The 12,811-nt window shown below is 41.0% G+C and overlaps 1 long non-coding RNA gene across 2 annotated transcripts; it reads left to right on the top strand.

Moving 5' to 3' along the window:
• The first annotated feature begins 3,832 nt into the window (after positions 1–3,832).
• LOC133471381 (uncharacterized) lies at positions 3,833–9,923 on the top strand. 2 transcript variants are annotated; one of them, XR_009786203.1, is made up of 3 exons: positions 3,833–4,431; positions 4,592–4,652; positions 9,820–9,923. It is a non-coding gene; the product is annotated as an uncharacterized LOC133471381 (long non-coding RNA). The 2 variants fall into 2 exon arrangements; XR_009786204.1 differs by lacking the exon at positions 9,820–9,923 and adding an exon at positions 6,269–6,891.
• The last annotated feature ends 2,888 nt before the right edge of the window (positions 9,924–12,811 follow it).

Raw genomic sequence — 12,811 nt, forward strand, 5'->3', positions numbered from 1 at the left:
CCAATAATTAAGAAAGTCTTCAACATTGAGTTAGTAGGCCAATCATTCTGTCAACATGCTGCAGATTAGATAACGTGTCATTGAATGCAAGAGATTGTGTTGGTAAATTCCAAACCATGCTTAGCTTAGCTAATCAATCAATACTGTTTTTTTTTTTTCCTGTGGAACCTATCCTTAGCTATTTGCTGAAAAACTCACCTATTCGCATTTTTTGCGCTCTTTCTAAAGCCAGAAGATGGAAAACGATGGAGCAGAAGCCCTGAAAGTAATAAATGGCATCAATGAGGGGAGGAGCTAAATTTAGCCTGGATTGTTAGGGAGAGTCTTCGCCACATGTGAATGTTCATGAACACTTCTGGTGCATTTTTTCGAAATCAAATCATCAGAAAGCCATTTTTAAGGTTTAAACTACAGTGGTGCCTTGTTTACTGGTTTAATTTGTTCTGTGATCGTGCTCATAACTAAAACCACTAACTCAAACCATCTTTCCCCATTGAAAGGAATGGAAATGGCATCAATCCATTCCAACCCCCACCCCCCCAAAAAAAAAATTTGAATGTGTTTTTCAATAAGAATAACAGCACCCCACAGTATTTTACTATATAAAAACATACAGTACTAGCATAATTGTAAAGAATTGAGCAGTTTGTGCATCATAATGAGTCAATAGTCATTGTGTTGTTGTTCCTGCCATGCACGCCTTGGCCTCCATAGGTACATATACATATACATACAAGCATACTACATGTAGATACATGTAGGAAACGCAGAAGACCGTTGCAACTAAGCTGCAACAATATTAGTTGTTTTTCGCAGAGGATAAAAATGCATGCTTTCTCTGCATGCATCATCGATGCTTGTTTCATTCATTGTTCTAAGTCGTTTTACATCGTGTGCTAACGTTAAGCTAGCAGACTTTTGTAAGACAGTGAGGTTTGGTGAAATACACATCATGTAATTCTGATTACACAATCAAAAAATACAACAACAAAAATAACCACTGAATATCTAAAACTAATCAAATATGATGCTTCGATTTCCACATTATCAAAAGCACAACATTGGAATCAGAGTTGTTATGTGAAGTGGTGATCGTGCACCTTGGATGCTCTCCTCTTTGGGTCTGAGCTGTTGCATGTACCTGCAAGGCCCTGAATTAATAATTGTGTGCCAGCATGCTCAAGTCATTGTTCTTCTGAAATGCAATAGAGCTTCGCAGCTCTTCTTGTGCAATCATGTGCATGCTAAAATATTGCTACAGGATTTGTTAACACACACTCCCTTGCTCAGAGAAATTTCACCACCATCAGCGAGACGTTTTGCCAAACTACAAACTGCAACACCCGACAAAAAAATGGAATTCCGAGAGAGACGCTGTCGCTGAGTCACTATGCCTCAAATCAAAAAGAATAGAGGACTACAGCATATAATAGCAATCCCCATGTACCTTGTACTATATTTCCACAAACTAGTGTCCTCCATTCTTATGGATACCTTGTCTCGATTATTGTGCAGTTACATGATTTGTAGTACACAACTATATTAAACAATAAATCACACCTTCAATCTTTTCTTTTGAGCAAAATGCAACTTCAATCGTTATTCGTATGAAGTGACCAATGCATATAAATTCAGCTGGAACAGTTTGATTATTCTGAATTATGAAGCTCTGAAAAGACCAATGGCATTTGTGATTGCTTTGACTCCATCAGAAGAGCTGCTTAAATGACTGTGGAAGTTGCCTTAGCACTGCGCTATTTATTTTTCCTGCCTCACTGCTATTTATGTTTGTGTGATGCTTTTTCAAATGAGATGTTTGATGTACTGCCAAAAAGCTAACTTGCTAGCTAGGCAGAGGCATAGTCGCACTGTGTTTGTTTACCCTACTCAAATATGTTCCACGTGGGAACTCGGTAGACCTCGAACGTTCCTTATCGAAAAATTACAAACCCATGTTTCCTAATTGCTAACCAAAACAGCAGCAACTACCATTCCACAGTGTTATGCGCTCCTTCAGATTTGTTTCGCCCCGTGTCTGCCTCTGTCCTGCTCGATAAGATTCTTGCGCTTTGTCTTAATTTTCCCACTGTAATAGTCCTGACCGACCTTTTATTCCATACAAGGAAGTGCACTCAAGTAGTCAGCGAAAGGTAAATGTTGAAATTTTCCAATGAAATTCTTCCATAGAAATCAAACTTCACTGTATTTTAGTGCACTACTGTGTAATGAAGGAAATACACGGCCACAGGAACGTTTCCTTTATCCCGCTAAGTTGTTTCCCATTGGTCACTTTACTCGTCCCATTCATTCCTAAAGGAACGAGCTGGATTTGATATTTAAATTCTGGATAATGACCTGGATTTGACTTTGAGGACAGGAAACTGAGGGACACAATTTAGCACCAGTGACCTGTGATGGTACATAACTTGTTTATAGTCCTCGTGACCGAGGCTGTGTTGTTATATGTGTTGGTGGAATGTAAAGTCCATATGTATTTGTTGCAAAACACAGTCCAAGGGCATGCACAGGGGATGGGGTAGGGGGCTGTCCGATAGGCTGTGTGCGTCATGTCCACCCGGCTGCGTGGTTTACATTGCGATAAGTGGGATGTCAACTCGCAAGGGAGGTGACACATACACAAGTCAATGGGCGGTAGGGAATTTGAAGGGGGAAAGAGGGACTAGCGTCTCATGTGTCCACATATTTACCTAAATTGAAAAAACAATAAATCAATTGTCAAGCAGCTCACATAATCTAAAAAAAATCCACAGGCATAGGCCTCTTAATCAATTTTGACCTCTAAAAACCCGAACTGGATTCGAGCCTGATAAGGAAATTGCGTAACCCGAACATTTTTTGGACGCCTTTACAGTAAAGTCTGCACACAGGGACAGTTTGCTTTGCACGAATAGCTCAACTTGTTGGGACTTTACAAAGGTCATGCCCATGAAAAAAACAAAAACCAACTTACATTCTTCCACATGTCTGTACTCATCCATTGCAACATGAAGCACATCATACATGCATACATATGGGTTACCCATTGCTAGGATTTTGCAATGGGACATTTTGAACTAAGGCATTGCTTTATATCCCTGCTGTCGCTATCATTTTGCGGGCAAGCAATAGAATGTATGTAATGGTCAGATATCTTCATCTTGGCACACCTGTTATTTATTTTTATGTGCAGAAATAAAGCAGAGTAGGAATTATGAATTGGTATCATAACCAATTATTTGATTGTTGATTAATTGCATCTCAATGCAGCTGAGCTAAAATGGAATGCACTACATGAATGCAACCAGCAGAGGCAGTGTTGATTTAGTTTCAACTACCAGTAGTTTGTTGTCCTAAGAAGAGGAAACATTACCGGTACGTTAGCTGAGGCCTACATAAACGCTCACAACTGCTTGAGCAGCATGAACTGACACTAGCTCGGAAACAGGAGTTCAGAACATTCAGTTTCATCCTTCTCCCATAGAGATTACTCAGGTTAGCCATGTTAGCGCAGCAGTTTTAATTTAGCCATTGCTGAGATGAAGAGGAATCTTTTCTGTGCCCTGAATGAACAAAACGTTTGAGACTCAGAGCTCAACAAGAAGTTCCGCCCATAATAAAAGCAGTACTCGGTGTTGGCCCGGCAGTAGATAGGAGCTCGGTGAGCAGTAGCTCATTTGTATAAAACAGCAAAGCTAGAAAAAGGGTCAAAAGTAATTATTGATCCTTGGTGCAGTATTTTGACAAAATCATGCTACAGACGTTATTAAGCCATCAGGGAACTGTTTTAAAATGCACAATATGCCTCCTTTACACACAAACAAGTCAGAGGCACTTGTACACATACAAGTTGACACTATATCTGTCTCACGTCTCTGTCATGACCACCTTCTGCCGCGCTGCAAACAACTCAACACCGCAATGCACACAAACAAGCACAAGGTCCGACTTGGGGAAACTGACGTGACCGCTTCAAAGTCTGCATTTTCAGACAGCCTGGTTGACATTGAACACTCCTGTCAACATGAACTGACCTCTTTGCGACCAGACCAGGAATGTCATGTTTACTGTACAAGGAAGGGTACGTCAGTTGAACGGCTGTCTCCAAATCAAAAAGATGTCTTAGGCTCCTTTATGCTACTTTGTTATGGATAATTAGAATTGTGCAAGCACATCAAAAAAGGTTCAAACATGCTAGGATCAACCTCAGGGCAAGATTGTTCCTCTTCACTCCAGGTGTACAAGGCGATCAGTTATACAGGTCGATAGCAGAGTAAACATGTCCTATTGGGAATGTATCTTGATATGTGTTTTTACTCTCAAAATTGCTTGCTGTGTGTGTCTCTGGATTGCATCTTGATGGGACTGAGAGATCAGCCTTGGGAGCTTGACTCCCATGCCGCTCTGTGGGAAAAGAATCCGAACAGGAGAATGGTGAGAAAGAAAGTCTCATGCCAAAGCACAACAAGTGCATTGCAGAACACTACAAACTATGCTGTGTTGGGTTTGGTGAGAATGACAAGTTAAAAAATATTGCAGAAAAGCAACAACATTCAATGTCGAACGAAGTTAATCAAAAATTACACCTTGACAGGCAAACAAACCTTGGAGTTCAAAACCATCATGCATGACATCAACAAATCTCAAGAGACTCGGTAAGCATTTGAAGGATTAACTGAATTGTTTTTGTTTGTTTGTTTGTTTGGCTTTTTGTGCTACTACCACTTAAGGGTAAACTTATCTTATATGGCATTTAGGGAAGTTAAAATATGAATGAAAACATTGCCTGTACAATGTTTTAGGTTTTATGGAACACATGTATTCACTTTACATTATTTTCAATGGGGATAATTGTTAAATTAGAGCAACTAAACAGGAAACGAAATACTACATTGATTTTGTAACGTAACTCAAGCCTTATATCACTGATTAGGTTTTACAACATGTAAACACCAAGGTGTTTGAACTATAATAACACTTCAGGTCACACTCGGAGGCTCATGTGGTCTGCGCCTGGGTCACGCGGTGCGGCCGGGAAATGATTTAACCGAAGGTCACCTCAAGCAGTTGGAGGTGCTTCTGACTACTTGTCGTGTGACACAGGCAACATGTAGACAAGATTAGCTGGGCCTGTCCTAATCGACTCTGTGTATGGTTATGCTCTCAGGAGGCACTCTGGGTTTATTTGTCTTCAGAATGGAAACAGTGACGCGCACGGTTCTATGACCGTATGCATGGTGCGTGTGCAATATTTAATGCCGGCGGTGCGCCTGAGACTAGACGGGACAGTCACCATGAACTTGAAGTTGACGGGTTCAATGCCATTTAACGTGGAATCAAGTTTTTTGCAACACTATCACATAGCACAAAATCAATGCCAACACAAATACCACGAAAGGAAAGTTAAATTTTTCCCAGCTCTGGTTATTTTCCATTCACAAGCATTATTTATCTTTAGTCATAAACCATCCATCCATCCATTTTCTGAGCCGCTTATCCTCACTAGGGTCGCGGGAGTGCTGGAGCCTATCCCAGCTGTCAACAGGCAGGAGGCGGGGTACACCCTGAACTGGTTGCCAGCCAATCGCAGGGCACATTTAAACAAACAACCATTCGCACTCACATTCACACTTACGGGCAATTTAGAGTCTTCAATCAACCTACCACGCATGTTTTTGGGATGTGGGAGGAAACCGGAGTGCCCGGAGAAAACCCACGCTGGCACGGGGAGAACATGCAAACTCCCCACAGGCTGGGCCGGGGATTGAACCCCGGTCCTCAGAACTGTGAGGCAGACGCTCTAACCAGTCGCACACCGTGCCTAGTCATAAACCATTATCTAAAATCTAGTCATTATCTCCCTGTCTGTCAGGAGATATACTCCCTGGTTCATTGCTTCCTGCTTCCTTGTACCTTGTTACATATTGACCTGAATAATATAGGTCTCACTTTTTATGAGTAGGGCAGCACAGTGAAGTAGTGGTTAGTGTTCCTCACAATCAGTAAGTCCTGTATTCAACTCAGACCTCGTATTCCAAAAACATTCATGTTAGGTTCTTTGAAAACAAGTACATAGATGTCAATGTGAGTGTGAATGTGTGCTCTATGGGGTTTAATTCTGGAGATTGACTTGGATTATAAAGTTGTGCTGATGCAATTATTATTGCAAGAAAAGAGTAAATATTACTATATTATCCATAAGTGTGAGTGTGACTGTTTTTTTTTTTGTTTTTTTCTGTCTTTATGCGCCCTGGGATTGACTGCCAACCAGGTGTCAGCTGGGATACGCGTCAGCTCGTCGAGTGACCCTAATGAGGAAAAGCTGTAGAAGGTGGATGGATGGGTGTTATATCAGTGTGATCAAAACAAATCTGAAAAGGCATACTCAGTTTCAATATTTATTCAGGACTACCTAAAAAATGAAACAATCAATGATGGCATAATTATTAAATAAAGCATCTTAATTTCATGTGTTGAATTTTACCAAAAGCAGATGTGGCAATTCACAATTTATATTTCCTACAATGCAATACTTCCCAAACAAGTGAAAACCCATTATGTAAAGTAAGAGATGATGATAAGTGTTGCTTAATAGCGCCAAGTCCCCAAAATTCTACGCAGTTCAGTTTTTATTGGGTCACTGTATGAGTAAATTGCTGTCATCTGCGTTGTATTCTTCACAAAAGATACACAGTATATTAGTTTATATATACAGTACTGTGCCATATGTCAGTGTAATGGTCATAGGGGAGCAACGACATTTGGGATGTAGATTTTGAGTTTAGAAAGGGAAGTGGAAATAGACGCTCTTGCCGCTTTTTTTGAACTCTGCTGCCACCTATTGGAATTTATTTACAATTACACAATGGGACATGAGAGACTCCCCAGAAAATAGAAACACACATTTTGCTTATAAATTAAAAACCATCAAACTTCTTCTTTTTTTCATATTTGATTGTATTGCTCATATAATACTGAAGAAACATTTTCTATGTCGCAATAAGTTCCATATACAGTTTTATAGCTATTATTACTTTTACTCTTTGCCATCTTTTTTGTGGTGATACCACACACAAAAAAAACCAAAAAAACGATTGCATTTTTGAAAAATAAGAAAGCTTTATAAGATGTGTCATGAGCGCGCTTGTGTGTTGTGACGCAACTTGACCAGCAGGGAGCACTGTAGCCAGTGTTGCTTCCCCCCCCCCCCCCCCAAAAAAAAGAATCCTCATGTTCACATCCCTTCCCAGTAACGGTGGACCTTGACTGGCATGGGTACGTCACATTCTCCCAGTCAGCACAGAGGCAACGCTTGTACCGAGAAGGAGGCCTTGAGTTGGGTTTTGTTGGTGTTGGGATGCTTGCACATACCAAGGTTGTGAGACTGGTATTTGCACACTTGCATTTAAGCACTAAAGCTGTAAACCTATGTGAGTTCACATTATTTATACACCTTTTGCTTTGGATGTTATGAGATTTTGCAGGTGTATGTTGTGGCCTATGAGTGTGTGTCGTCTATACAATGGATTACAGATGAAAAGTTAAAAGGGACATACCGTACTGTATTATGAAATTTTTTATTTTTAATGGCTTGTATACAAACTATTGGGTCTCTGGAATGCCTGACCACCCATCCAGTGAGAAATTAAGAAACCAGGTAAATCATCTGTTATCTGCCTTTCTGAAAGTGTGTCAGGGAGCGAAAAATTATGCACTTTTCTTTATAGGCACTTGTTCCCCGCTCCGGTTCACCGTACCGGACTACATTGTCTGAAAGACTGTCATGTCATATCCAGATGGTAAGCAGAGCTGCATTGAGGTTTGTTGAGTTCACAGATTAGCGTGGGCTAACATTGCTGCCTGAAGTGCTGTCTCAGTGAGTGAAAATACAATCCATGCTATTACTGTCTTTATGGGTGCTTGCTTTTTACTTTTAGACGTGGGGTTAGTAATTGCCGCTAGCCTAGTTGGAACCCCCTTGCCCAGTGATTGTAACAAAATGTAAGACGTAGTACTTGCCAGTGGTCCCACATTAATGTTGGGTGGGGTGAGCAGTGGCTCACTTGCAGGGAACAGGGCTAAAAACTCACTTCAGCCGTGCAACAAACAAACAGGATGTGTTGTTCTTGATCCTTGAGGAATTTGGACAAAAGCATGTCACAGAAACCTGGGAATGGTTTAAAATTGGGAAAAACGCACAATATGTCTCCTTTAATGTCATTTACAGCTAAACAAAAGTCCCCACGGCACAGCACGTGGTAACCACGGCAACTGTAGATGAGAAACTGACACTCACTGTCTTCAAATAATATAATGTTAAATAATAAACCTTTTGTTTGTCTCGTTCGGGACGAGATGGATAATTCATGTGACATACAGGCAATGCTCCTTTAATGAGGCTCATTAGCTGTATCCAAGTCACACCCCCCCCCCCCCACCCCCCACCCATCCCTCTTTATCAGCATGTGAAACATGATTACTTCAGGGACCAAAAAGGAAGAGTTTGTCTTTTGTCATCGTAAACCTTGGCACGCCATGGGGTGGGAACTATTGAATGATGCCGGTGCTACCTGTCTGATTGATGGAATGATTGATCACCAGGGGTGTGGGGGCTTCGCTGGGAGGAGAGGCCAAGGGGGGATTGGATTGGAATGAGGATGGGAGGGGCAGAGGACTGATCAATCACCGTGATTTGCCACACTGGATGCGAGGAGTCCCTGGTGGATACTTCATCACCAGGCGCGCGCACGCACACAACGCAGTGTCATCCATGTGCAACATGCACATGCATGTAGAAACCCACACATGTGTGTTTGCTTGTCTATGTGCAGTAGTAAAGCAGTCAGAAACCTGCATGTAAAAAATGCCAACACAGACAAAACATTTTTTTTCCAGATTTCAGCATGAAAGAAATATCCCCAGATTCATGATACCTGAATGTAGTTAAATATTAAGTCTTGTCTTTTTTGTCAGTCACTGTGTCAATTGAGTGTTTGAGCACATGCAACTTAGTCTCATTTTGGGAGGATTTTGTACAAAAGGTAATGCACTTTAATGAGTAGAAAAATTCTAATTTGCAAATTTTAAAAAAACATATCCCCTGTTATTAGATGAAAAACTCACCTCAATGTTTTTGTTATCTTGGCGTCAAGGAGATATGCTGTATTTAAGTCAGATGGGAAGTTTTATTTAGACATAACTAGTACTTTGCCACCAACTTGTGGCATCTACAGGCAATCGCAAACCTTTTTATTGGGAGCGTCAATCATTTGCAGATCTTCTCTATTTGTGGCAGGGCTGGGTCCCTCTCCCCAGCGAATAGCAGGGTTACTGTATTTATGTGGAATACATGATATGGCATAGGCAAAAAAGTTTTGCCCATCTGTCTTGGATACCTGCTTCTGATTGGAGCTCATGGGCTAGTAGTCCCGGAATTCACCCAAAATGGATGCTTTAACCCAAATTGGCCAACTTCCTGTTTGTTTTCAGGCATAGGTCCTTGAGACTTTTTATTCATCATGTCATAATCAATCCTACAATATGTGCACCCAATTTTGCATCAATCGACGAAACTGGTGTTGCAGGCTAATTTTCTTCAAACTTTTCAGGGGCCACTACTGAATTCTTGGAATTCTTAACATAGTTTCTTTCTTAATGCCCAAGACATGCTGTCGGCACATTTAAGATGCATTCAAAGGGTGCAAAGAGAAAAGGAGGCGAAAGGAGGTGTTCCTACTCACTTACAGTATCATCTGTCGATTAGTGGTGAATGAGTGTTTTTTTTTTTTTTTTTTTAACGGAGCGAGACATCTGTCACTACAGGGCCAACGCATGGAAGCCCCCCCACCGAGAGCCCCAAAGGCCAAGAGATGACAGCCTTTCCCCTCGGGTTGGATCACTTCCTTGTCAACAATCGCATCTGCTGGTAACATTGTCAATCAATACTTTGCGTTAAATCTGCTTCATTGCTTTGAAACAGCAAAAAAAATAAAAGTCTTCGTCATGCTGGCACTCCTCATTGCTCCTAACATTGGAACGTTACAATAGGGGCAGTGTGTGTTTACCTCTTCCCTCCTCCTCACTATTCAGATGTAACAGGATGCCCCTCATTAATATGTGCTTCTGGGTACATCTGAGCATAGTCGCCACAGCATGAGAGCGGACATACACAAAACATGCATACAGTATGCGAGGGCTCGAGGTGCACTTCCAGTAAAAGGCTCAGTGTACAGTTCTGCGGTTGTACCATTTAGGCCTGGAGTAAGTATAAACAAGCTACCTTAAAGTTCAATAATTAACCCTATAGATTGTAACCTGAGGATCTCTTTGGACTCCTCATTTACCACTATTTCTGATGGTAAACTACAGTTTAGCAAGTTCTCTTGACTTCTTTTCACTATTTTACTCGTAAGCCGAGCAGCCAGTGAACAAATGAAAGAATAGGCATAAAAAGATGAAGTCGTCTAAATATGTGTATGCACTTTTCACAGAGAGAACTCACAAAGTGCTTCCCATAGAATGCAGTCATATAGATATAGAATACAAAAAGAGCCAATATTTTACAGTTAATATAAGAAAAAAACAAACACAACTCCATACACAAAATATTTACAGAACAGTACATATAACAAGATAATGGGAAACAAATAAAACAAGTCAGAGGTCTAATCACATCACAAAACATTCATATCATTGTACACAGTCAAGGCTTGTATGGTTTTGACCCATTTCAATGTTGTTGTTTTTTTCAAAGTTCTTTACTTCTTTACTACTTTCCGATACGTTAAAAACAGTGGGTGACATTTCATGACTCTGCATCATTGTATAGTTTCATAATCATAATTATGGAGTTACACATAAGTTCCCATTTTTAATTTTGTATTATGATTCCATATTTAATGTCATTGTATTCCAGCTTGGGTGATTTGTCGTCCTTTTCAGATATCCATTGCTGAAATGCTTCCCAAAACATTTTAAAATCAAACATTTTTGAATCTTTGTCTTAGAAAATCATTACAAGGATAGAAATCGTGTAATTCTTTTGGTGACATGCCTCTACTAATAAATGCTAACTATTACATTTAAAAAGACGAAAATGTAAAGAAACATCAGGAACGTGTTACACGTGACGTTATGAAGATGTGTGTATGTTAGTTTTGTTTTACTGGAAGGAAAGATTACCAGAATGGCTTGAATTCCTTCACACTGTGGCCTTCAGCTTGCAGCGTCACAAGGACATTTGCCGCAAACACAATAGGAGAAGACACACCAACAATTCAACGCATTTGAGAAGGAGTTGCTATTGTTTGCATCAAGCATTGTGTCTTCTTCAGCTGGGAGTTGTGAAAGAAACAATTTGTGGGCTGTTTGTGTGTGAGGGGGTGACAGGGATCAGCCAGGAGGTGGGGACCCCCAAAACAGGCCAAAGGAAAATATGATTGCGTGGGTGCTGGACACTCTCAACAACATCACCAAGCATTGAACGCAACATGAAAAAGACCTCACACACGTCTGCAGTTTTTATCAGCTGTGACTTATTATAGGAGGAACTATAAACTGTAGTGCTTCTCTCAAGCCTTCATCCCTCACACACGGCAAGCTCTTCTTCTTCCTTCCAGTCGCCCCATCCCCCGACTCACCCATTCATTCACAAATCACACTTCAGACACCTTCATGGTCTCAAAGACAGTCAGATATTCTAAAACTCGTGCAACAATCCACGTAACACAACGGCAGATTTGCTACAATACATTAGTGCAAAGCAGAATTGGTGTTAGAGTTCAACAAATTCCGACTGTCGGCGAGGCCATGAAGGTATCTGAATGTGACTGGATGGATGAGTCGAGGCGGGTGCAACCGAGGACAGCGGGGAAATTGAGCGAGCGAGTGTGTGTTTTGAGGCGTAAGAGTGCACAGCGAGTTGACAACTGGGGGGACCAAAAAAAATATCAATCAACCATCACCTTAGCGACGACTACAAAAATAATCTAAAGTCGTTCAATCCTTGATGTGACATGCGATTGACTGCCAACCAGTCAATGGTGTACACTGCCTCTTGCCCAAAGTTAGCTGAGATAAGCTCTACCTCACCTGCGACCCTGATGAGGAAAAGCGCTTATAGATAATGGATGGATTCTTAGAATCATTGAATGAATGTTCTGAACTCCTGCGTCAATACCAGTGTTGACGAATAACGCTGCCTTGAGGAGTTGCTAATTTCCCAAAACACATACGGAGTACATTGGAACCTTGCGTTACGGATTTAATATGTTCCGTGACCCCGTTCTCACACCAAAAACATTCGCAAATCAAGTTAATATTTCCCATTGAAATAAATGGAAATGCAATTAATCCTTTGCAGCCGCAGAACGATCTGATATTTACCTTATTTTGATCATTGCATGGTCAAACATAAATATAGTGCTACAGAGAAATAGGTGAAAACAATTTATGATGATTGAATAAACCGGGTTGGTTCGTAAACTGAGGTTCAACTGCATAAAAAAAAGGCAGTTTCGCCAATTAGTTAGTGGCTCTTGCCAAAAGGGACATCGCCAGCTACTCGCCTCGTATGCATATTTGGGTGTTTTCCATTGCTTTTGCAGTTGCTGTATGAATGGGGCTTGACATGATGTACAAGTGTAATGAGCCGTATGAGGCGCCGTGCTTCAAAACACTACAACCTACTGATCTAATTTGTCTCAACCGATTTGTTGCGAGTCACCGTTGAGTGGGAAATCACATCCATGGCGCTTTCCCAGAGACAATTAGTCCTAATTAGGGAATTGCAGCGAGGCAAGGTGGTCTCTTCAGG

This window comes from Phyllopteryx taeniolatus, chromosome 21 (assembly GCF_024500385.1).
Source record: "Phyllopteryx taeniolatus isolate TA_2022b chromosome 21, UOR_Ptae_1.2, whole genome shotgun sequence".
NCBI classification, from domain to species: Eukaryota; Metazoa; Chordata; class Actinopteri; order Syngnathiformes; family Syngnathidae; genus Phyllopteryx; species Phyllopteryx taeniolatus.